General features: G+C 37.4%; 1 long non-coding RNA gene across 1 annotated transcript in view; it reads right to left on the minus strand.

Moving 5' to 3' along the window:
• The window catches only part of LOC141934240 (uncharacterized), a 45837-nt gene extending 23032 nt beyond the window's left edge, over nt 1-22805 (minus strand). The window contains exons 1-2 of the long non-coding RNA XR_012626294.1: nt 22791-22805; nt 17295-17393 (exon numbers count right to left, since the gene is read on the minus strand). This is a non-coding gene — a long non-coding RNA (uncharacterized LOC141934240). The remainder of the gene's footprint in view (nt 1-17294; nt 17394-22790) is intronic.
• Between the last annotated feature and the right edge of the window lie 577 nt (nt 22806-23382).

Below are 23382 nucleotides of genomic sequence, written 5' to 3' on the forward strand. Positions count from 1 at the left end.
TACATTGCCTCCATGGCCTTCACCTGCTTCCTCCACTAGGTCAGGAATTTACTGCTACTCAGGTTAAGATATCCACCCATCTGAGCAATCTGACCATATCCATGAAAGGTCCAGTAATGTTCCCTTCCAGATGTGGCTTTTCACCATCATTTTTCTATCAAATCAGTCTTGGATTTAATAAATTAGTTTTATTTCTTACCAGTAATTCTTAAATTGTTGGAGTATTGCTGCAGGCTTGCAGAAAGCTGAACAGCACCTTGTTTAGTCCTGCTAAATACAAATACACAGTATCAGTCCTCTGCCCATGTGCAAAAATAGTGTGTGCACAGGAAAAAAAAAAAAAAAAGACTGCTGAGAATGAAGGCTAAATATTTCCAGAGCCTGCATGTCAACTAACTTGTTTTTTTTGTTTGTTTTTTGTGAATTTCTGAAGCAGTGTGAATCAAAGTGCTGGACTGGAGGCACAAGACACATTTCAGGACTTTCATGTGTGTAGGGGATTGGATGGCTTGTTTAGAAGACTAAAGTCTAGGTCAGAGAGGCTCAGTTAGAGGATTGCCATGCTGATACAAAAGGGAGTGTTGCCTGCTGTACTTCCAATACTGAAAGAGCAAACTGGCCACTGAATTTGTTTGGGATGTGTGAACATGGTAGTAACACAGGGAAAGTTTGGGAATTGCTGACTGGTTTGAAGTGTGTGTTGAAAGGAAAACAGTGGCCTCAGAAGCTTAGCTATCAGCTACTTTGCTTTAATTGCACACAATTATATCACTTTTATAGAGGGTTTGATTGTAGTTTTAAAACCACTAGATTACTACACAAGAAAACTGGATTACACATTTCCACAGTAGGAATCTTGCTGCTGAGATCGGTATTTGCTCAAGTCCATCATTATTCAATTGAAGAACTTGATGCTCCTGAAGAGAGAAGAATTATTGCTTTGAAGAGCTGTGCTGGCAATGAAGAAAATACCAATGATACTGCTGGCTAATTATTTTCAAGTCCGTGGCAGGGCTGTGTTATTATGGGAGAGACTGAAATGCAGTGTTGAAGATGTTGCATTTACTGATGAGAAGCTTTTCATTCTGACAAAGAACTGGCTTGCTGGCAGGCAAACTTGTCCTGCTGCTAAAGGGAAATTGGTAGTGCTGAAAGATTGTTTTTGAGACCTTCAAGAGGGATAGAAAGCATTTTAGAGAGTTTCTCTAAGGCAAACTCAAAAAATAAAACCTCAATAAAAAATCCTGCTCCAATAAATAAAACAATAAAACATCCCTATTAAAGCTCACTCTTGCAGACTTTTTTTGAAAGGCAGAGTCCCTTGAACACCAGTGGAAGTTTTGTATCTTTTTAGGGTTTATTCTTCAACTTAAATTTTAGTTCGATTTACTTTCAGGAATGTTCATTCTATAAGAGGACTGCAATATAGCATTTTGTCTTACATACTATGAGAAGGGAGGACAAGAAAAGGAAAATGAGAATATGAAGAAAATAATATTGCAGGTAATGTTTTTAAGGGGCACACTGCTAAGGGAGAAATAGAATGGAGCTCAAAAAAGGACAATATGGATTAAAATGTTATACGACAAATAATTTGCAGGTTGAAAAAGTTTGAGATAAAAGGAGGGGAAGTAACAGCACTTCAGAGCACTAGAAATAAGCCTGAGAATAGTCACACCTGTAGAGGATCTGTTGTTATGTTGTATATTGGCTCGGAACAGATTCATTTTCTCCTAACACACATTGAAACGTTTTGTCCACTATAATTTTTAAGCATGCAGCTATGGCTGCTTGAATTTTTTTTGCTGAGCTTTCTGTATTTACTGAAGCATACACTAAAGAAATTTTCAAGGACATCCACACAAGGATTAGTATTTATTGTTATAACTCATGAAAACTGAAGTATGTAAAGAAGGCAGATGTTTTCCAAAACACCTTGTAAAAGTGATTATTCTGCCTCACAAATTACTCACCAACTGTTGCACTTCAACAGGAGTTTGTGGAGTGAGATACTTTGATTAAAGCACTGGACCTTTATTAGAAGTGTTCAGACTGTGACAATACCAGGGCCTCCAACGGTGTCCAGAGGAATACCTTACCAATACTAAAATCCCAGAATTGTCCTTTGTTGAATTTTCATTACTTTCTCCATTCTTCAAGATTCACAGAATTTGAGCCTGGCTTTCATGTCTAAACATATCTCTAAATATAATCAAACTTAGCCTGGTATGAAACAACTGCCAGGGAGCCACAAATAAGTATGACTTTCTTGGCTAATTCAGCACAGTATGCCTTTTGTTTTGAACAGTAATATGTAGAGGAGTGGTACACCTTCTTTAGGTAGGAGAGAAAAAATTGGTTTCTCCATGCTGGCACAGACAGGTTTGAGTATCTTTTACTATTTCCCTAAGATCTGTATATTCAGTAGATAATTCATTCCTGGATCAGATTGCTTTTATTGTACCAACCCACATACCAGGGTCTCTTCTAGTGAGCCAAAAAGACCCCATGATGTGGCTTGTTGCCCTTATTTGACTGATTGTTTAGATTAGAAAGGCTACTTATGACCTAAAATGAAAAATGTATTTCCATGTATCCTTGCTATTTTTTTATTGTCTTAAATGATTGAAATTTAAAACTAAACTTACACTTTTATTCTTCATAATTTACTGCGTAAAATTTGTATTCATTTTATCATGCTGTGTTGACTTTAATACTTACATGTATTGTATTATATGGTTCTCCATTGCCAATGGCTAAGCTTCTAGATTAACAATTGATAAATATATAGTACATTTCTGTGAATAAATTGTTAGCCTGTGTCTTAGCTACATTCAAGTGTTCAAAATCTGAACTGATTCAAAGAACATAATTTTTACTATCCATTTTCTAGACTGAGTAGTCAGATGGAAACTTTGCCTACCATTACTACTACTACGTTACTTTTCTATCATTTTCTTAAATAGTGGTGAAAGTAGCAAAAAGTACTTCATGAAGAATGCAATAAACTGTTTACAGATTATAATTATTTTTAATTTCTTACAGCTTTCAGTTAGTCCTAAGATGGACCAAGTAACAAACACGTGTGTTTTCCTGTTATCTTAGCATCTATCTTCTACTCTTCAAGTCACGTTGATCATTTCTACCCTGTAGCTTGCAGGCCATATGCTCCTTTGAGATGTTGGTCACAGCAGCAGGGAAATCAGAAGTTAAAATGGGAAAGCTTGATGCCCGACAACACATCACAGCCACATTACTGTTATTACTGGTTCTATCAAATACTCATGATTGCTGTAGTGAGCCATAAATTTACTCCGAGCTTCAGTCACTAGAGGGCACTTGAACGATTTTCACACATACCATCCAGTAATGACAAAAATACATACCAAGCTCTGTGGGAGTGCAGACTGGACATACAAATATAATTTGTGATGCACTAAGCTTTATATAAAAAGGAGACTATACAGGAGAAAAGAAGACTCCGGTGCATAAGAGAAATTAGGAAAAAGTAAAACCATTATGAATGTAACAGGAGGCACTGATTTCCTAGCTAAAAATGATGGGTAGAAATTTAATTTTTTTTTTCATTAAAGCCATGAGACAGATTTATCTGTTGCTGTAAAGCAGGAAGTAGGGATAGGCTTTGTTTTATCTGCACTTGAAGATTTTTAGTTTCTTGACGGTCTACCTGTAAAGCTCATATTATGTTTCTTCTCCAAATTACCTTTAGTAGTTTATGATCACCAGACTCTGTGTTATGGAAGAAGTCTTGTTAGGTGGATTGAGGCTTCTTTCTTTTTTGAACTAATTCATGCTGAGAAATTTAATTAAGACCTTGAAGGTGATGTGTACTTTGGTTTACAGTTAAAGGACATGATTACCTCTTCTTTTTCCTACTAATTAGTACTCCCTCTCGCAGTGTGTTTCAGTCACATACTTTTATGCCAAAAGGCCTCGCCAAATCATGGTTCACTCACCTCTAATATTTATTTCTTTATTAAAAGTAGGATTTTAGTTTCTAATTTATTTTTGTTTGCCAGATTGCAGAAAAAAAGTGTTCCTTGTAACACAGGAGTTCATGTATTTCTGTAACAAATTGGAAAAAAAAGGTCAGATTGTAGACTTTAAGCTCAGTTCTGAGCAAAAGGGGCTCTGAAGTGCAGTGTGACCCAGAAATACCCACTTCTCACTATGTTTCTTGACACAGATTTGTTCCAGGTTGGTCTGTAATAGCAGTTAACCATAATGAAGACTCCAGACTACCTCAAATATGATAGTCAGCTAGTAAGGTTTCCTGCCTCTCTTGCCCATATGCTGCATGGTATAGGAGGCAAACACAACCACATTGCCCGTGCAGGATAGATTTGTACAAAGCTGAAGGCTGGAAGAAATCTTACTCCATCCTGCATGCAAGCAGTCCAACTCATAATCTAATATTCCAAAAATGCTTTGTGAATGTCCCAGGATCAGAAACTGGTCCTTTAGATAATAGCTTAAAGCAATCTTTCTAATGAACAAAATCTTATAGAATGATAGAATTATTTGGAATAGACCTTTAAGACCATCAAGTCCAACCACAAATCTTCCTAGATAGTGAAAATTTTGGAGGTGCTACCCTTTTGCAACTCATGGGAAGCTGGAGCCCTCCTAACAAGCAGGAACTGGTATTCATTTTGGCTAGACTTAATATAGGCAGACTTTTCAGTTTTGTTAACAGAGGCACTGGGTTGCTTTAGTGCCCTTTCTAAAATAATTTGCTCTCTATTGACTGAGTCCTAAAATAGTCCCAGAAAAATACTACAACTAAAACAGGTAAAGGAAAATAGAAATGTGTGTCATTTTTCCAGACTTTCATGTTTAACAAAAGATGGTGGCAAAACAATTTTCAAAAACAGAGTATCTAGAACAGTGTCTCCACATATCTGTTGCTATTTGAGAGACCGCTGAAAAAAATTACCAATGCTTTCTTGCTAAAGACCTTAAAAAGGAAATAACAGTTGAAAATATTTGAAGTTATACTGTATATAAATAGGTCATATGGCTTCAAGTGTTGTTGTACTTTTCCAATTATGCCTACCATCTAAAATTCACTTTTTCCATTAGTGAAATGCTAGATATTCCCTTTGGCAGCTCTGCTTAAATCATTTGGGATTCACTTTTCTATTTTCCTAGGGTAACACATTCTACTTCCAAGATTGATACTAAAACTTGTTTTGCATCTCTAATTGTTGCCTTATTTATGCTATAACCCCAGGATATAAAAGACTAGACACTGAGCTGATAGTATTGAGATGAGTTGGAGTAATTCCACTGAATTTAGAGAGAACTCATCTCAGTGAAGTAAATGGGAGATATGTCCTTGACTTAAGAAATGTCAGGATGCTACCCAGCGAATTTATTCAGATTGACGGCAGTGTAAATGAAATTAAAATATGGCTGGTTTGGGGCTGTGAAATAATAAAGAATGCACCAGGGTCACTAGTTTTACAAATCTTACCGGGTGGGTTGTGCAGGCAGGCAAACCATCTGAGTCATAAGAGAACATGACAGTTTGGGGCCTCAGACTATTCCAAGCAATTCTTGGATTACTTTGCATTTCCTTGGAAAACATATCTTTTTCCAGAGGGAACTGGGATGTTAATGGTCCTTCCCAAATGGGCTAATTAGCTGCATTTGTATGTGTTAAACAGAAATTAAAACAAAAAGTACTTAGGGCAGTACAAAGGCTGGACTTTTTGCTTTCTGTGTTTGCACGTTGCAGTTTCCAGAACACTATGAAGTCAACTCATGGAAACTTTACTTGATTAACATCCCTCTCTTTATTGTTTTGCTTCAGCCTTGGGATTAACTGTAAATCTTGACTTCTAGTCACAGTTTGAGAAATTCAGTATTGTGAGTCTTACTTGTTGAACTCATTTAGCCTTTATCACTGGAACATCATCACATCCCAAGTAAAATGTAGGGAGAGACCTCAGGTTACATTTCTAATCTTTGGATCTGAAATCTGTTCACAAAATTTGCTGAAGTACTTAAAACTTCAACAGAAAAGTATGTTTTATATTTTTACCTCACGCCTCCATTTAATTTGGCTTGCTCATTATGGAGAAAGATTTTAATCAGTGAAGTTAGTGAACTGGCTAATCTGTCATTATTTTGCTTTTCATTACCCTCCAAGATCATTCCTGTGCAGCTCCAGTATATTTAACTAAAATGAGGATTTAGCATTCTAAGGCATCAGCTTGTAATGATTCATTATTTCTAATATATTCAGTTCATACCAGATAATTTCAAAGTAAATTCTTTTAACTAGTTCCCTCCAGTGGTCCTTATTTGAGCATTGTGCTCAAAAGGACTCCTGGAATCACTGTCCATTACAACATCTCAGGGAACTGGAATTTTGCCTTAAAAAGAAAAAGCAAATTAGTGCTGTTTAATGAGGTCTGCTCTACGTTCATTGACTCACTGAGTTCCCAACAGTATACAAGATCACTGTCAGTCCCTATTTACCGCATATTTCTCCATGAGATGTCCTGTTTGTTACTATGTAATGAGAATTTGTGCTTCTGCATTGCCTTTATTCTGATATGGAAGTGAACTGATAGAAAATAGGTGCATGGATATTTGATTCTCAAAAAAAAAAAAAGTTAGAAATATAGGACTTAAAAGCAGATTCCTAACATTTCCATCATTTTCACAGATCTTTGGATATGTGGAATTCTGGGTGCAAGGGGAGTTATCTGGCAAAACTCTAGAATGATAAAATAATCAGGCAAAGTCATTCCCAGGTCACCCTGGAATTTAAGGAGAACATGTGGTTCCAGTTTTCCTTCCTTTGGCTGCAGTAGAAAGGTTTGACAATTCCAAAGGGTTCAGAGGTAAAATTCTTCAAAAGAAAAAAGAAAATACAAGTTGTTTTTTCTTTAAGATAACATCATGGGGATTCTTAGAGATTTTTAGCTGGTTTTGACATGTTTGTTTTGAGGGATTACATTTTTCTGAATGTTGAACATTTTGAACAGGTTATATAGCTAACTGAAGGCCATTTTTAATTAATAATTTTTGTCAGCAAATGTAGTAACTGGAGAAAGATAGATAGAGAAAGATTAAATTCCGTGACTAATGGACACAATAGATAGTCAGAACTGTTAGCTTCCTAAATGTCCTCTCAGCCCAGACCTTGTTTAAATCCCTCAAATGCCTCTAATGCAAGTAACCTGCCTTCTTTTGGTCTCCTCTTTCTCTGACATGATGCCAGAGTTATTTATCATGAGTAAAATCTATAGGTATGTTAGATTTAAGTCAGATAATTTAGGTTCATATATGACAAGTGATTTGTTTGGGGGGAATACAGGCCTCTGTTCCCCTCCTATGGAAGTCAGTGACAAGCTTACCTTAGCATTCTTTGGTTTAGGACTTGGGCCACAACTGGGATAGTTATATCCACCTTATTTGGTGAACTGGGTTCCACAAAATCATCTGTTAGACTAGTGCAAAGTGCAAAGGGTTCATAGAAGGGTAAAATACAGCAAGTCTTCAGTGTGTGAAGCACTAGACCATTTAAACAATAGAGATTATGTAAACTTTATTATATTCTTTTCCTCATCCATATTATGAAGCATTTTGTTAAAGCTGGCTGGGAAACATAAGTGCAATTTTATGAATGTTTCTCACTAAGACCATAGGATGTTTTTTACCCATGGAAAAAGCCAATATCTAGATGACTATGGCAACTAGGTGGCATATGGGAACCGCATATTCAAGTCTTTGCTCTACATTAGGCAGAAGAAGAACAGCAACCTAGATCATCTACATGTCCACTGGGTGATCTAATCACTAATCTCTAGTGTTCAGCCACTTTTAAAATTCTCTTGTGGGTGCTTTTCAGCTAAGTATAACTAAGGACTCATTGGGTCAAATTAAACAATTCTCTTTAGTCCACGGAATAGACTACTCACTTGGGAGACAGCGGGTCCCTCTTTAAAACATGGACCTTGAACCACAACTCATCCAAGTACCAGATAATTAATTACACCAATCTGCATTTTGCGTTTTTAAATTTGTTTCTGAATTTTGCTGTTGCCATCAAAACTTCACTAGAAACATTACTTATGATTGGTCAGGGGGTTTGCTTAATGGGTATTTTTCAAAGTAGAAGTCTTTTGCTGAAAATAGTTTCTGAGCAGCTCTACTTATCTAATGGGAAGGTAAACTAGCTGCTAAAACAATTCTGTTACCTCCTCAAAAACTTTTAGAAGCAAATGTAAAACTTGCTTTTGAACCACAGGCTGTCAGGTAATATATAGTGTAAATATTAATTAGAGGAAAAAAGAGTATCTTTTAATTAACTGTAATTTAAAATGTTGAATGCAAAAACCATTTTATCAGTGCAGCTTCTTTTTTGTTGTTTTTTAATTGTTACCTCTGGCCCTCTAAACTTCTGAGTAATCCAAATTAAATCTTTCCCAAAAGACCTAATTAGGCCTTTACCAAAAAAACATAGCACAGAAATGTCAAGAATAACTTCTGCAATATGTTGAGTAAAGGACAAACACCCTTGTCAAAACAGGATACCTGGACAGAACTGCAGATCACTCAGCACTCTCCCTTCACACACATTGCTGCCCAGATTAGAGATAGCTAGGAAGTGCGTGTTGTTTACTTGGAAGCTGGCATGAGAACTGCACTGATGTTCCAGTTCACCAGGATGGAGAGGGGACGTAATAAAGAGTGCAGCAATCATCTCATCCACAACTTCCCTCCCTCGTCCTCCATGACTTTTTGACCATTAGCTTAGTTTACATTTAACAATGGGGGGAAAAAATAGTCATGTCGTCCTAATCTTTTCTTTTTAATGGGTTTCAGTTTATCTAGGGTTGCTTGGGTGGGTTTTTGTTATTTGTGTTGGTTTTTTTTTTTTTCCTCATGTTAAATTCAGTTTCTTTAGACTACTTTCCTCTGTCTTGTAAAATGTTGTTAGTTGGTGCTGCCGCATGCTTAGGGGACCAGCATCCTGTGTTTGGAGTTTGGTACAATGGCAGAGACAATGTGTGTCCTCTGTGACACTATGGCAAAATTCTATATGAATTGTTTCACACATTCTCACACATGGGCTATGCGTTTACTCTGTAGAAAATGCTGCAGGCAGACAAAAAACACAGCCCTACAATGACCATGAAAATAATGTAGTTTACAGGGCTGAATATCAAAGATTTTAAAAGGCAAGAATGCCCTTGATGGTGCCTGTTGTGTGGTCTATTACTGTTCTGGGTTTCTGGAAGTTCAGGGGGACACAATGTCTTGGACAAGCAGCCTTCACAAAAGTTTTTCAGTACTACAGAACAGGACCTAATAATACTGTGCTTTTATGTTGTTGTGTTTCTGGGTTCTGTCTTTCTGATGTGTCACCAAAATCACCCAAAACCAGGCATAAAAAAGTGTCAGGAACATTTCCTTAGTTATTATTTTTGTATGGAATAAAGTGAACAATGATGCATGATAGGTTTGAAGGTAGAGCTATATAAACACTTGGAGAATTAGTAGTTTTTCTACAGTGATCACTTAAAAGGAGCCTTGTGGGAAAAGCCTGCCTCATATTAAAAGATACAAAATGCCAGTAATGACAGTTCTGTGGACACAAATCCACAAAGCACTCTGATGAATAACTAAAATTACTGAATCTTCTGGAAGCTGACACAGAATGATGCAAATAACCTGATATTGGAGACAAATTTTCAGCTCCAAGAGCTCTGTCTGGAGCAGGGGAATACTTTAAAAGCTTTCCCTCCACTGTGACACTGACTTGACTCCAGCAGGACTTGTGATCTGAAATCCTAGTCTATGACTTTCAAAAGTATCTTAGCCTATTGGTTGGTGGTGTCATTAGAAGATAGCCTGCTTTAGAATTCCCATCATATTTCCAGTTTGGCCAGAGTTAAATGACAGAAAGAGTTGGTACAATGTCAGTTACCTCATTTCCAAGTTACTGACACTAGAGTTGAAGAACATTAAGGTACAAAACCCAGGGATGCAATGTGTCTAATGGGGCATATAAAGCTTCAGTAGAAGACAACAGCTTGAACGCAAAATGTTCAAAACCTAACTTTTTTCTTTCTTTGAGGACTTTCAACCCAGACTATTCAGGTACTAACTCTTTCTTCAACTGAGAAATCTCAAGTAAAATATTAAGCAAATGTCATCTTTTGGGCTATAATTCACGGGACTAAAATGTGGAAAAATACTAATCTAAAAGCAAGAGTCTATTAAAAAAGCATTTATAGCAAAAAGGTGACTTTATACCCTAGAAACTACTCATGACAAAATGTATTCAAATCATTCTTTGTGAAGGTAAAAAGTTTCAAATGTGTCATGTAGATACACAATATATTTCAGTTTTGTGGTGTACTTTCTTGGTTAGGCAAACGAAGGAAATACTATAGAGGAAAATCTCAAAATCAAGTTTTATCCTCATCCAAAGTGAGGTCTTTGAGGGATTTCCCTGCTTTGAAGGGACATAAAGGAAAATTAACTAGAATTTACATGTATTAACTATTTTGCAGGCAGTTCGAATAAAACTGAAGATAGAATTTCAAAGCCAATTCAAGTCTGTATAAGTGTGTCTACAGAAGAGATTGATGTGCCTTAAAAGGAAATTCAGATTAACTGTGAGAACAGAATCTGATTCCTAAACTGGTGATCTAACTACTTGTACTTTGTACAGGAAACATGTAGCTACTTCCTTCAATCCGTGATTAATGTGATTCAATCAATCTGGCATACTAAAAATTGTTTCTATAACTGCTGACCTTTTTTAACAGCAGACTTGTAGACAAATTTCTGAAAGTTTCTTTAGATTTTTTCTGGTTTATTTTTGAAGAGGTTAAAGCAAATGTGATGTTTAATGTCCCCATCATTTGAAACGTGCATGTTCTTGACTTTATTACCGAGTATAACCTACTCAGGTTCTTCTTTGTACTTGAAGAGCTGCAAGGCACCATAATGGGTGGATAAAAGTTGGGTTTGCAGGACCAAGTTAGAAAACTTTAATGTGCTACTTTCTGCCTCCTCTGAATGAGATGATGGAGGAATGTGTAACTCACTGCACTTGTGAGGCTACAGGCATCAAACATCAGGATCAGAAAATTATGAAGCTATTCCAGAGCCACATTTACTCACCAAGTAGTGAATACTTTGAATAGTTTCCACTGAAATTCTGAAGTATTGTTGAGACAAGAAATCATCCAAACCTTTATTTAAAACTGCTGCAGAATTTTCTCTCCTAGCAAGGATACTAATGTCTGTCTTGGTTTTTTGTCGGGTTTGGGTTTTCTTTGCTTCTTTCTTTTAGCTTAAAAGCTAAAAGAATGAAACACCCCAATGGTTTCCATGCAAATACTACTTTTAATTCTGTTTTATTCTGATCACAAAGATTTTCTTTAAGAGCACTTTAAATCTTCTTTTTAAAAAGCATGCATGTGATTTGCCTTCAAATCTGTTATTTTTGTAAATTAACTTTTATAATGTGTAGAAAGGGGCTTGGTTTTGATAAATAAAACCAATAATTCTTCTAACAAAATATGTCTCTCTACAAACTGTCAATATATTTTGCCTCAATACTAAATAACAATTCCCGGAACAAGGAACACCGATTCTCTTCTTATTTAATTAGAAGACTTGTTTCTCATGGGCACTCATGCTGATTTATGAATACCTATTGTTCTTAATTTAACTGAGCATTCAGTTTTGCACAATGGAAGACATATACACTTTGGCCTTTGTTCATTCAGCATACATACAAGATCCAAGTTTCTATGTGTTTTACAGTTAAGTACCTATTAGGTGATTAATTCTAGAAACCCTTGGGCTGCAATAAATATAATTTTATCAAGTAACCCAGTAATTCTATGAAGAATGCAGGGGGGAGGTCTTCTGCTCTCTAATTTGGTGAATGCCACAAAGTCTAATAAAAAGAGGTTTTTATTTCAAGTGCTTTAATAGGAAAAAATTTAAATAAGCATCTAAAAATTCATGGGTCAAATTCTTCTGTCACTAACAGTGATATAAATTTACTGAATTCAACGTAAATATAATTATGGAACAGCATTTTTTCCAGTATGATTTGAGCTCATTGGTACCTCTTATGTCTGTGACACTAAACGCAAAGTCTCCTGAAAACAAAGGTGAGGTACTGTAGTTATGAGTGTTCTTCACTGCTTCCCTCACCTCTTATTCCTCTCCCCTATTCTCTTTCTCCCTTTTTCTCTCCACATGTCTCTTCACTGTTACTCTGTCTCTGGTCCATACAGGTGTAGGTATACAAAAATACAAAGCCATTCTGAAATAGTAAACAGATTTTGAGTCTTAAAAAAAGGTGTTTGTTTGCAGCTGAGGATGTCTTCCCAGTAAGATTTTATAATTCTAGATAATTGGTGTCAGGATCAGCTAATTCATGCCTACTTCTTCAGGACCGTTATAGATATTTTTAGGCTATCAAGAGGAAGAAGAATAGCTGGAAGATGATTTTAAAATCACAACTTAGTTTAAAGCTTTGGTGTAAAGACTTTTGTCAGCTTAAGTTCTAAGAAGCAGCAAAACAAAAATAATTTTGAAGGAGCATAGACTCAGGTGCACCACGTATGTCCACCCAGCTCTTTCCAATCAAAATTTTTTTGATGCATCATACACATGATCAAAGCCAGGCCATGATTTATCTATTAAAATACTCTTTGACTCTGCATTTTGGTGTTTCTGTCAACACAGCTTACTGTGTTTGATCTACTTGCGCATGAGATGGCTCTAGGTCATCGTTTTCTCTTTACCATACTAGTTAGCTTCAAGCAAAACCAAGTGTCACCTTGAACAAGTTCAAACTCATTCTCACTGTTATTGATCGTAACATCCACAACCGAAACTTACAGCCCTTCTGAGAGTAATGTCTGCTTTCAGATTCCCCATAGCATGTTGGCACTGTTGCCAACACAGCTGAGAAGTGACTTGTGGGTTGGACATCTGATAGTTGGAGACATTTGGTCTGGTTAGATTGTCCCCATCTTTGCCTGAGTGGAGAATTAGATCAAGTGATGCAATCAAGCACAGTTGTCATGCTCCATCAGGAAAAAGTGAATACTGCAGATATTTATGAGAAATATTAAAGGAATGTAACTTGTTTTAGCAGAATAGAAGCAGAGAGTCCTATGTAAATCATCTAGCCATCTTCTTCTGCCAGTGTCATTCCTGATAGATACATGTCTCACCATCGATGGGAAGATTGTAGAGCTTCCTGCAACTTACTGCAGTGTTTTACTTTCTTGCTGTTAGAAAGCTCCTTCCAATGCCCATCCTGATCTTTCTTGGTGTACTAGTCACAGGGAATGGATTTTCCTTTTTTTGAAGCAGCATCCTTCTGTATGTTTGAAAACTTATCAACTCCCCCCACCACAGTTCATTCAATCTTTTCTACAAGGTTGTGTTTCCAAAAATCCGTGTTCCTTTTTTCCCCTCTCATTTTTCATAGTTCTTGAGCTTAAATTTGGACACAGGGCTACCACTTCACTCAGCATTCATGTATCATCAGCTGAAGGAAACTGGAGGATGGCTTCCTAGGCTCTGAAAATTGGTTTATATGTGTATCCCAGTATCATATATACCTTTTTCTTCCAAACAGCATGACACTGTTAACACCGCTTCTGAGCCACTATAAACCCCAAATCATTGCTAAACAATCCCCATCTAATGAGCTGTCCTTCCTATTACAGTTTTACAGTTATGCAGTTAATTATTCTTATCTAACTGTAGATTCTCAAATTTATTCTTAGTTACATCCTATTTTTTTAGGTTGTTTCTCCAATCTGGCAGGATCATTTTGAATCCTAATCCTGTTCTCCAGGGTACTCACAATTCTACCTAGCTCCATGCCACTTGCAAATTTAATAAGCACATTCCTATAATATATATTGGTTACAAAAAAACCCTGAATATTTTTCATAATGGTAAATTATTGCTGACTTAACTATTCATATGAATGCTGCTGGTTTTTTCTTCAATTGCTGGAAGTTCACTAATTATGAAAATGCTACTAAACAGGATTTAATGTGGGTCACATATTGGTCCAGAATTCCAGAAATCCTGAACTGCAAGTCCAGATTTTATATCAAGTTTTTGTGAAAGTCCTGTATGACAGAATTTCAAATGGGGTAGCATTTTAGTTCCATTTTCCTTCTAATATCATTACTTGAGGCATTCAGAATTTACACTGGTTTGAATTGAATCCTATTCTTTTCAGATTTCAAAATGGACATCAGTTTCTTTGTGTGGAAATTAAACGTAATAATTCCTATCCTCCACAAAGAAGCATTTTAAGGATTTGTGGTATTGCAGTTTCAGCAGGGACTTCACTATTAAATGTAATATGGTACAGGAGTGGTAACTGTTACTAGACAACACTGTAAAAATTCTTGGTTTTGCTGATTATTCTTTTCAAAACAACAGCCTATCCATGAGCTATGATCCACTTCTCTGAGTGAATGCTGTTATTTGTTTTAGAAATCTACATCTATTTAAAACAAGCCTTAGCTCAGTTTGACTTACTGAGCATTTAAGCCCCAAAGGATGCATAGTCAATGCATTCCATTAAAGAATAGATACACAAACCTACTGACAATGGCCAGAATTTGCTTATTGCTTGTTACGTTTACAGCATCGGTCCAGGCATTTGGGCCTTTAGTTTCTGCTACTGACTCTGTGTGACTGTCAGTAAATTATTTAACTTTCGTGTGCTCAAGTTCCCTTAGCTGGGCATTTTATCAACTTCAGAGGGGTATTACAAGATTGAACTAAGAACTGGCCTTTTGAGTTCCTCAGATAAAAAGTGTTGTCTAAGTGCCAAGCAGTACTGAAAATCTAGAGGGACTGTGCTGACATTTAGGATGTGGTTCTCATTTTCCATACTGTTGAGCTTCAAGTAACTTCAGCAGTTATTTCTGCTATTTGTTTGCAAACAGAAGAATCACATCCTTTGTATTTTAAGGGGCAAGGAAAAACTGTTCTTCCAACAGGCCCGTTCTGCCAGTGGGTAAGAACTGGACAAGCATTTTCTATTTGGCTTCCCAGTGAGGAATAAGCAGTTGCAACAAAGTATACATATATTCCAAACATATTCTTGTTCATTTAAGAAATAATATCCATCTTGGAGAAGAGATGGATCAGCAGGATCAAGGGCAGGCCCTTCATTTTGAATATCAGTGCCTTCACTCCCCTGCATTACCTTGGTCTTAGGAATGATCTGCTGAGAAACATGCCAAAGGCAAATTTAGCTACAATTTTGTATGACTCTTCTTGCTTTCTGCAGGGCCTTGTGCAGCAGAAGTGAATGGCATTGCAGGATGTTTGCCTTCACATCTCCATGCTCTGATGGCTCTTTAGGAAACATACTCAGGAAGACAGATCACCTCTTGGCAATACTTGCAGCATTATCAGTTAAGGCCTCATTTGAAATAAAATTACCAGTATTATCATGCTATGTCTATATCTTGCAATGTACAGTGTTTTTCTCTTCCAAGATCACACACTTAACTTCAGATTCCTAGTAAGTTTTCATTTCTCATCTTCTGCACAAGGCTAAAGGTACTTTTTCTTAAGCTCTTTGTGATTCTTTTCTTATAGCTTCTCCCTTCTTCTTTTAGCTGTATACAAGTACCCTGTAACTTCCTGCTGGAGTATTGTCGAGCCATATTTTAGAAGAACCTAGTCAAGCACTTCTAACAATAAGATTTGGTAATAGATTTCAAGGGTATTTTGTCTTGTTTTTTTTTTAAACAAAGTTTGGGAAGCAGTGTGTGGCCTTCAGCCCTCAGAAACTTTTTGGATAAATTTGTATTATTTGGGGGGTTTTATTAGTTTGTTGTTCTTATGGTTCTGCAATTTTTTATTTAAAAAAAACCAAAGAAAAACATCAAATTTGAGATTTTAGATTGGACTTCAGATTCCAGCAAGTGGAAAAACCAGCAAATACTTGAATATTAACATTATAATCACTGATTTTGACAGTGAATTCTTTTCAAACACTTCTCCAGTCAGCTCAAGACACAAACTTTCTCTTTTTACTGTACATCAAATCAGTTAACATTTTTTAGCATTCATTCTATCCTACTTCTTAAAGCTATCACATTTCTACCTCACACATCAAACAAATATTGTTGCCTATATCCAAACTAGATCATAAGTTACTTAACTTCTTTATAAACGTATGTGATCTTGAACATGTTATTGAAATTCAGAAACAATAATAGCAACAACATGCCTTCTTATACAGAGCTATGAAAGAAGGGAGAGTGGGAAAGTAGACAAATGTTTCCACCAATTGGAGAGGAATTTTTCAATAACTTACATTCATTTTAGCTGTAGAGATTTGTGTGTGTTATTTGATCCATCAAATGCTGGTGCCATTTCCTGTAGCTATTGGAAATGTGTGATTTATTGGATCAAGACTAATAATACACTCATTTATATAAACATATATTCAGTACTGTAGTGGTTCATTTTTAAATGGTTCTGAGTTAAACCAGAAGTTTTTTAGAGGCAATGGCTCACCTAAAGTATGCAGTCCTTCCAAAAAAGTTGACCAAAAATTAATGAAATTTGTTGTTTACAATGAGTTCTAAACAAAAATATCAAATCAAGCATTTTTAGCAGCTGACATTCACAGACTCAGTCATTATCACTGACAAACAGCTAAAGGTATTAAGTTTGAATTATAAAATAGTGAAGATTTTCTGTTCTTCCCCACAGCTCCAACTAGACCAATCACAATTTAATTTTTCCCCAGGCAGATGCCATGTACCATTTAATAACCTATGAAATAACTGCAGTATCGTTCAGGAATGCCAATATTATACACAACAGATAATATAGTTAATGTTACCACTGACAGGATTCTTTATGTGAATTCTTTATTACTGGGACAGAATCTATGCATTGTTTAATTTGGCTGTATTTTCTACCTGTTTACCATGTACTTCTATGTTGTTATGTGTTAAATTGCAGTAACATCTGATTTTTTTTGAAAATACAGTACTTGCCACAAAGAAATTAAAGTATTCTTACTTCATGTGGAAAATCTTCTTACTTCATGTGAATACATACCACTAAACTGAACTAATGTAAGTAATCTCAGTTCCCTGCAGATTGCAAGATTACCAGACAGAAAAAGATGTATTAACTCATCTCAGCCTAATTTTTTTAACTTCACCCCTCAGAAGCATTTTTTATCTCAAAACCTGCTAATAAATGGAGGTAATTACCTTGTTTCAAATTAATTAACAGGGAGCCCTGGTTGAAGAGTCTGGCTCATTTTTGTCATATGGAGACACCATCAGTGACTTGATTAGTCTTCAGTAAACCTTTTTAGGATTTAGAAAAGATGAGCAGGGTGACACAAAGGGAAAGCAGTTGAGTTAAACTGCAGCTCAAATGGGGGAACTGTAACAGCCAGTATTAGAGGAAACTGACTTTGCAGGCTTTGAGAAGGGCTTATGAAACTGCATCCACTGCACTGATTCTCCCATCCACTGAGCTGTGATTAACACAGTTCCATATGAAGCTGGGGAAAAAACAGGATTTAGTAATATCTGCAAAATGTATTGTTCTGAAGGAAAAATAGTCTAGTTTGGCTGGTGGGTCTAAGGTAGGTGCCAAGATAGCTAAATCATCAAGCGCTCAAGCACTCCTGGGAAAGAGTGTGGAAAGTCCCCTGATTTTATACAGTGTGTTAAAATAGTTCTTTTGTTTGCATCATGTTAAGGTTGAATAAGATACCATCTGTGCTGAGTTTTACATCTTATGGCAGGAATAATGACCATAATTGGTCTGTTATCAGCTCCTGCTACTCATAAAAAAGATGTGAAGATGAGTACCACAGCAAAGCAGGCCTGGATGGGTGCCCAGATGTGGCTCTTGCCTGCAAAGGTTCAAAAAATGCAGTAGAGTCTGCATAGATTGGAAGTAAGAAGCAATGCTCTCTAAAATTTAGCTCAAAAATCAAAACAATTAGGAAGACATTGAGAATAGTAACACATTTGGGGCTTGGTTCCCATGGTAAGGAGGCATGAGCAATCACAGATTATGTACATATGAGTAAATTGAATGTGCCCAGGATTAGCTTTGAGGCCAAATGACACGGAAGAGCCTGTCCATACTATCAAAATTTCTGACCCTCCAAATCAGGGTGGCTGCATCCAAATTGCCATTGGGAATGATCCCTGGACAGTGACAACTTCTGAACTGGGCCCAGGACTTGTTTGCATGATGGGCTATCAGCCTTGGGCCAAAACTGTGCCTGGAAACATTATAACAATTTAACAATGTTGATGACTGAGATACGGTGTCCAGGACTGTTCCTGGCTGTGCTTCATTGATCTCTGTAGATGCAGTCTCCGTGTTCAGGTATATCTCTGCTTGTATGTGCCCCTGTGTGTGACATTTGAACCCTATTGATTTCAAATTTGACATAGAGATAGAAATATTGACCACACCAGGTGCCACAAGGGTAATGAAAACAGGTACAATAAAGAGTGTTTAACCCACAGTGTGAGTTACACCTCATGTACATCCTAACACATTCTTTCTTTCTCTCTCTCACCTTTCTAATTTGGGGTTTTCCCTTGTTATTAGATGAAATGCTAAGACTGTTCTTGAGCATATATTTGTGGCTCAGAAGGTGTTTTTACAAACACCAGAAAAGAATAAGTGAAAATCATACTCTCAGTGTATACCTTCACCCCCAGAAGTTGTTACTACAAACATCTCTACCCTGATCCTCGTTTTGAGTTCCCTGAATACTCGGAAACCAAGCTCACTGAGCTGTAGCTTAGCCCACGTATCAGTGCATAGAAATCGTGATGAGACAGCAATATTAACCTCCAGTGTTCCTTTTGTGGTTGTTAATTTGTTTGCCTTTTCTGTTTAAGTAGTTTAATTTCAGTAAATATCTAGCATGTGGCTGAAAGGGCAGGTTGACGTTAATCAGAGCCTGCTTAGGGTCCTGGGTAGAAAGCTACGTTCACACAGCTGAGAGCCCAGGGCCTTGCAGGGGGATGGTCCTGGTGGCTGAGCCACCTCTGCCATAGTCAGTTGTTGAGAAGGCAAAACACAGTAGGCTTGGTTGGCTAGGAACAAGTAAAGGTGTCTGAAGACTGTTAATGAAACAGCTAAATGACATGGTGGTCGTTTCAATAATGTAACACACAGGAAAAGTTTGAGTGATGGAATCCACATCTTACTGATCTGTGTGGTAAAGAGGCAAAAAGGGCTGTGAAAGTAAACTCAAGTGGCTAAAAGGAAGAAACAGGCAACAGGGAGGGGGAATCAGGTGATCTGGCAGCAGAACATTACTGCCTTACGTAAAGCAATAGGCATATAAGCTTTTATCTGTACCAGTCATCTTTGCTTAAAATGAGATCTTCCTTGAAAAGTTACCTCATGTTAGCTAATGTTTCAAAGCTATATGAAAGCATTAGCAGAGAGTTGTATCTGTGAACACATTCCTAAATAGCCTTTGTGCTGGCAGGTGTGTGGTGCTGGAACTTTGAATATTGCAGAGAAATGGAGGCCTGCCATGACAATGTCCTCCTTCTTCTAAGTGTATGAGCAACCTGAACAGCGAAAGAGGAGTGTCTTGTTCGAGAGGCAAACAGATGTCCTCTGCCAATGCAGACAGGAATCTTTCTGTTGTAGGTAATTCTGTGTAATTCCCAGACTACAGCAGTATCTGATCAATCTCAGTTCTGAATCCTTACACGTCTATTGGCACTCTTTTCCAGATGGGAGTCCGAGGCACAGGAAGCCCACGATTTCCCTAAGTAGTAGGGACCATCTGTACCTAAGCAGGAAATGAACTGGGGCTCCAGAGCTCCAGAACAAGGCTGTCATCATAGGGTCATCTATTTAACCTGTGCCATGATGCTTCCTATGAAATGAAATGCCTTCCTCTGCTCCCCTGGGAATCTAATTCTGTGTACTGAATAAATAAAACTGTGAAAACAGGAACAGGATTATTTTTTTTTTCCCTTTTAAGAGTCTGCAGGCTAATTTATTCTGTGTTCGTATTTCACTTTTCCCTATCTACCTTCCACATTTTCTGTATTTTCTTCTGTATTTAAAACATGCTGTCTCTTTCACATGTCATTCTTTCTTAACAACATAATACTTGACATAATCTGCCCTCTGGATCCTTTCTGTGGTGTAATTATGTTATCTTTGTTGTTATTGATTTCTGTTGCTAGGGGATGAGGTCGTGCCACTTCTGGCCAGTTCTTCTTTGCAATTCAGCTGTATTCTTTTAACTCCTAAAGATTTTCCTCCTGAGAACACTGAGTGCCAAGTTTTGAAGTCATACAAAAATGCCAGCAATCCCAGAGGATGATTTTGTCCGAAGAAAGATTGCAAGATTTAATTATAAAATAGGAGAACAGATAGCAATTGGGAGAGATTCTGATCTTAGCTGTTCCTTTCTGAGAGCAGAATTCGGCCAATGAACTTTGATTTTTTTCTTCAGCCCTGCTATGTTATTGTTCAACAGTTTGAATGCTTCCAAGTAAAAATATTATAGGATTTCTTTATCAGTTGCACACTTCCAATTGAATACCCTTTTTTTTTTTTGAAAGGGGCATGTCCTTTTGAAATACATAAACTATTTTTGCTCTTCACTGTTTCTGCTTTTTTATTGAATCTACATTCCATTTTCTCTACAGAACAGAAATTTGGTTCCACAAAATGAAGGGGCTGATACAGAACTTTTAAGATTTGAATAACAGTTGAAACGAAGGGGAAGAGTGAAATAGCTGAGCGACGCTTTTTAAAAAAAATAAATTTCTTCTTTCAAAATAAATTGGGATTTGATTTTGATGGTTTGTTTGTTTGTTTGGGTTTTTAAGGGAACTTGAGACTGTTATGTGCTGTGCTCCTGGGTGAGATTTTCATATGCTCTTGGGGTAAAATCTGTAGCTTCAGACTTCCTGATTAAACTCTCACAATTTTACTGCAATATTTTACTAAGTACTTTGACTTCTGCCTGCCTCTCTGAGAGCCCACAGTATCACTCAAGGATTATGGAAGTTGGCAGCTCAGCTACTGTGGCCCACAAATGGTCACTTGCTTATTTGTGAGGTGCCAGGTGGGAGCAGACAGGCTATGCCAGACCCTTGTCCCTGGTCTACCTTAGCCTGCTCTGGGTCTTGCAGCTGGCTGAGCTTCTGAGCCTCCGTTGATACGCTCTATGGCTGGAAAGGGCTGCCATAGTGTCATGGCAGACTTTGCAGAGCACTACAGTGGTTCACCTGGCAGCTTCAGAAAAGAACGAGATATAATAACAGACTATTTTAAAGGGATTTTAATATACTGTTTTATTGTATCTTGACTATTGTTTGCTTTCCTTGCATGAGGCTGTCAGACTCCACCCAGTATGCAATAATTTTACCACTTGAAATTCTGTAATTACAACTAATTTGTTATGTGACAAAGGTGGAAGATCCGTTTTCAAATCTTTTTTTCTGTTTGCCCTTGAAATTTGGATGTTACAGAGGTGCCTCTGCAAGAGATTCTCAGAATTATGTTCCCTTGTACACAATAAACGTCCAACTCGAAGTGAATCTGGCATCAGAATCTGCAGTTATATTTAGGTCTAGATCTGTGTTTCTGGCTTGAGCAAGGAGACATCTATCTCTTCCCCTTACCTAAGACCATTTTTCTTGTAAGAAATACCTTTGTGCTTTCTTTATTAGTATGCCTTTCAGCCTGCTCTTCTCATTTTGTTAAGGAATATGTAGGTGAAAACAGCAAATATATCTGCCATCAAATTATATACAGGTAAGGGGGAGTAGTCTCAGAAAGTGACTTCTGAACATTTAAACCTACAGTGTTTGCATCAGATGCTTTTTCTTATTCTAACCTAGCATGAAATGTGTCCTAAACTGAATGTACTTGTGCTAAGGCAAAATGCACTACTTACAGCTTGCATGGTTCTCAAATGAATCATGAGCATCATGTCATACAGTGAAGAGTCCTGCTCTGCACATACATGCACACATATACGCATGCTGTTTTCCTATAAAGAGATGTTGATTTCTGCATCAAGTCACAGTATTGACCAGATTTGAAAGCTGGATAATCATGACATGACTGGGTACATAGGGGATAAGTGCATGAACACTATCATCTCTTTGCTGGCAACCTGTAAACTGCAAGAAGCCAAATGAGTATACTTTTTTTGCCTTTGTGAGTTTTGCTGTCCTCAAAACCTTTCTGTCTGTCTGCCTTATGCAGTGTAGACATCACATTTGATCACGCAGCCAACAAGGGAGGTCATATGTTCTAGATGCATGTCCTTTTCCAGGTACATGTATATGCTACATGTGGTAGAAGCAAACTATTACTAAGAAAAAGATCATAAAGCCACCTCCTAAGAGGATGGCACAAAAGAATTGGTGGGCAATTTTTATGTGAGCAAAAAGGTGATGTTGTTCAATGCTCATGAGGGGAGCAGAGGAAAGCAGAAATGTCTGCAGAGGGCTCTGCCTTTTTCAAACACAGTTGCATAGTAAATAGCATTTTTTTAAAACCTCATAAGGCTAAAGTCTCACTTTCTGTTAGAAGCTCCCTGTGGTAATGTCAGCCACCTTTTACGAGCCCTGTAGGAACAACATCCTTAGTTACAGCTATCAGAGACAGGCACTTCTTTGCCTCCTCACTCTCCTGCTGGCACAGTTCCCAGAATGGACCCATTTGGCTGACAACTTGCTCACCTGCATCAGCCGATGGTGCACAAAGGCATCCCAGAGCACTTGGCTCCGATCTTCCTCAAGGTGAAAACGGCTCCGTGACAGACACACTCAGCACGCAAAATCTCTCGGCACCAGGGGGTGCGGGTGTGCGATTCCCCTTCACACCAAGTGGAGTCACACACCAGTTCCTGACAGCCTGCAACAGGGACATGCTCCAGCTGCCTGATTAGTACTGGAGCCAGCCAAACCATTGAGTACACCTACCTTAGCACTTTCTGTTCCTTATTAGGTTAATCCTAAACAACTGAACATTTTTTTCCTACATTTAATATAATAAATAAATCATGTTAACAAGTGATGTGCATGGGATAAAATGGGGTGAAGCAGAGCTGTTTGCATGTTTGTACAAAGCTGATTTAATCTGCTTAAATTGCTCTCTTGTTCAGAAAGATCTTGTTTGTTTCGGATCAACCTGACAATATAAATATAAATCTGCTCACTGATGCTATAATCTAAGTCTTTAATCAAGCCCTTTGAAGCTGAACTTACACCCTGAGCACTCTTGGTTATATATCCATTACTTCTTACGGCTTAATTTACATTCATAATTTAT

The sequence above is a fragment of the Strix aluco genome, chromosome 1 (assembly GCF_031877795.1).
Source record: "Strix aluco isolate bStrAlu1 chromosome 1, bStrAlu1.hap1, whole genome shotgun sequence".
NCBI classification, from domain to species: Eukaryota; Metazoa; Chordata; class Aves; order Strigiformes; family Strigidae; genus Strix; species Strix aluco.